We start from the raw sequence: 3,712 nt of genomic DNA, 5'->3' as shown, positions 1-3,712 counted from the left end.
AAATGTTTTTATTCTAATTCTTGTAGTCTAGTTAAGTACATATGTAGGTACTAGGTACCTACTATTTTTAATTAGTATCGGTTATTTTTATGAACTTATCAGTCACTAGCTTTTACCCGCGGCTTCGCCCGCGTAATAAAAGTATTCTTATTGAAACGTTTACAAAAAATAAGATTTTCATTTGGATCCGTAGGTTTCTTTGTAGGTACATCTGTCCGCGATTATTTTGATTAAGGTAAAGCGGGGCAATTCTCGACTGGAGGGCCAAAATTGTAACTGATCTATTTGCTGTACGGTCCGGTTTTGGCTGACTGTACCTTACACCTATTGTTTTTAAAGAAATTCTTGCAATGATTGTAGAATTGTTACACAGCGACCACAGCGTAGGTAGTAGGTACGAATATGTATGTATTTTACCTATATAAATATTTATACTGGGGAAACTTCATACAACCCACATAGCCAGTATCTCGACGCTATGGTCGGTAGGGTAAAAAGTACTTCCTTGCATTATCGCTTACAATTTTTTCCATTTTGCTTATACTTATTGCAAACGTAAACATATAAAAGGCAAGCAAACAACGATCTTCTTACAGCACATTGAATGTAATAGTTATTACGGATGCAGGATACTCGCCGATGCTTACTTACTAATACCTTCCCACTGAGCCACCTGCATTTTACACTGCCTAGATATCGATTGCCGACCGATGATTCCGACCCCAATCCCTATTCTTATCCCCGTCCCTATCTCTATCTTTGTCCCCGTCCCTATCTCTATCTTTGTCCCCGTCCCCGTTCCCGTCCCGTCTCTGTCCCCGTCCCTCCCCTATCCCTATCCCGTCCCCGTCCCCTATTTTTATCCCTATCCCTATCCCTATCCCTATCCCTATCCCTATCCCTATCCCTATCCCTATCCCTATCCCTATCCCTATCCCTATCCCTATCCCTATCCCTATCCCTATCCCTATCCCTATCCCTATCCCTATCCCTATCCCTATCCCTATCCCTATCCCTATCCCTATCCCTATCCCTATCCCTATCCCTATCCCTATCCCTATCCCTATCCCTATCCCTATCCCTATCCCTATCCCTATCCCTATCCCTATCCCTATCCCTATCCCTATCCCTATCCCTATCCCTATCCCTATCCCTATCCCTATCCCTATCCCTATCCCTATCCCTATCCCTATCCCTATCCCTATCCCTATCCCTATCCCTATCCCGATCCCTATCCCTATCCCTATCCCCACCCCTACCCCCACCCCCACCCCTACCCCTACCACTATCCCTACCCCTATCCCTATCCCTATCCCTATCCCTACCCCTACCACTACCCCTACCCCTATCCCAATCCCAATCCCAATCCCAATCCCAACCCCAATCCCAATCCCAATCCCTATCCCTATCCCTATCCCTAACCCTATCCCTATCCCTATCCCTAACCCTATCCCGTTCCTGTCCCTGTCCCTGTCCCTGTCCCTGTCCCTGTCCCTGTCCCTGTCCCTGTCCCTGTCCCTGGCCCTGTCCCTGTCCTTGCCCCTGTCAAATTATCATGCTAGGAGGTGAACTTTGAAAAATCCTTTCTTAGTGCTCCTCTAAGGAACTTCCGTGTCAATTTGAAATCTCTTGAACCAGAAGTAAAGATAAAAACTAAAGCTATACTTATGGCTATTTTGGATATTTTAAGCCCACAACAGGGAGAAAATGCACAACAACAGGGGAGAAAATTTCTTTTCCACCTCATTAGATTTTAAAATCGTTGTATTTATCGTGATCAGCGGCCGGATAAACCATAAAAATGATACCCATATTGTGTTTTTGACTTTACCCCCTTTGCACCCCTTTAGGGGTCAAATTTTCAAAAAACCTAAAACATGTATTTAGTCATTATATGTCTTTAGGAATCCTCCTGTGAAGTTTCGAATAAAATAGTCAAACTAATCTTGTTTCCCCATACAAACTTTGAACCCCCATTTCACCCTTTTAAGAGGAGAATTTTGAAAAATCCTTTCTTAGTGCTCCTCTACGCCATATAAGGAACCTATGTGCCAAATTTGAAATCTCTAGGACCAGCGGTTTCGGCTGTGTGTTGATATATCAATCAGTCAGTCAATATCTTCTTTTATATATTTAAACCCCATTGCACCACAACAGGGGAGAAGGTATTTATTTCACTTCCGCCTCGTTAGATTTTAAAAACGTTGTATTTATCGTGATCAGCGACCCGATAAATCATAAAAACTATACCCATATTGATTTTTTTACTTTATCACCCCCTTTTCACCCTTTTAGGGGTTAAATTTTCAAAAAACCTGAAACACGTATTCAGTCATATGTCTTAAGGAATCTTCCTGTGAAGTTTCGAATAAAATAGTCAAACTAATCTTGTTTTCCCATACAAACTTTGAACCCCCATTTGACCCCCTTAGGAGGTGAATTTTGAAAAATCCTTTCTTAGTGCTCCTCTACACCATATAAGGAACCTACGTGCCAAATTTGAAATCTCTAGGACCAGCGGTTTCGGCTGTGTGTTGATATGTCAGTCAGTCAGTCAATATCTTCTTTTATATATTTTTTTTGATATTTAAACCCCATTGCACCACAACAGGGGAGAAGGTATTTCACTTCCGCCTCGTTAGAATTTAAAAACGTTGTATTTATCGTGATCAGCGACCCGATAAACCATAAAAACGATACCCATATTGATTTTTTGACTTTATCACCCCCTTTTCACCCTTTTAGGGGTTAAATTTACAAAAAACCTGAAATACGTATTCAGTCATATGTCTTAAGGAATCTTCCTGTGAAGTTTCGAATAAAATAGTCAAACTAATCTTGTTTCCCCATACAAACTTTGAACCCCCATTTGACCCCCTTAGGAGGTGTATTTTGGAAAATCCTTTCTTAGTGCTCCTCTACACTATATAAGGAACCTACGTGCCAAATTTGAAATCTCTAGGACCAGCGGTTTCGGCTGTGTGTTGATATGTCAGTCAGTCAGTCAATATCTTCTTTTACATATTTTTTTGATATTTAAACCCCATTGCACCACAACAGGGGAGAAGGTATTTCACTTCCGCCTCGTTAGATTTTAAAAACGTTGTATTTATCGTGATCAGCGACCCGATAAACCATAAAAACGATACCCATATTGATTTTTTGACTTGATCACCCCCTTTTCACCCTTTTAGGGGTTAAATTTTCAAAAAACCTGAAACACGTATTCAGTCATATGTCTTACGGAATCTTCCTGTGAAGTTTCGAATAAAATAGTCAAACTAATCTTGTTTCCCCATACAAACTTTGAACCCCCATTTGACCCCCATAGGAGGTGAATTTTGAAAAATCCTTTCTTAGTGCTCCTCTACACTATATAAGGAACCTACGTGCCAAATTTGAAATCTCTAGGACCAGCGGTTTCGGCTGTGCGTTGATATGTCAGTCAATCAGTCAGTCAGTCAGTCAGTCAGTCAGTCAGTCAGTCAGTCAGCTTCTTCTTTTATATATTTAGAAGATTTTGTAGTCTACGTTTTTTAAGTATGACTTAAGACGAAATCACAGGGCTTGGGATAATATTATGTGTAAAAATGTCTTTAAAATAAGTTTTTTTTTATCCTCCACTGTATAAATTCCTTGTTATCATTTTCATTTGTTTTTCCGCCTCTTTTTGTATGGGAACTTTGACATCGCGTCATGAATTTTCAGAAAC

Source organism: Leguminivora glycinivorella, chromosome 21 (genome assembly GCF_023078275.1).
Source record: "Leguminivora glycinivorella isolate SPB_JAAS2020 chromosome 21, LegGlyc_1.1, whole genome shotgun sequence".
Lineage (NCBI taxonomy): Eukaryota > Metazoa > Arthropoda > Insecta > Lepidoptera > Tortricidae > Leguminivora > Leguminivora glycinivorella.
This window is presented reverse-complemented; position numbering follows the sequence as displayed.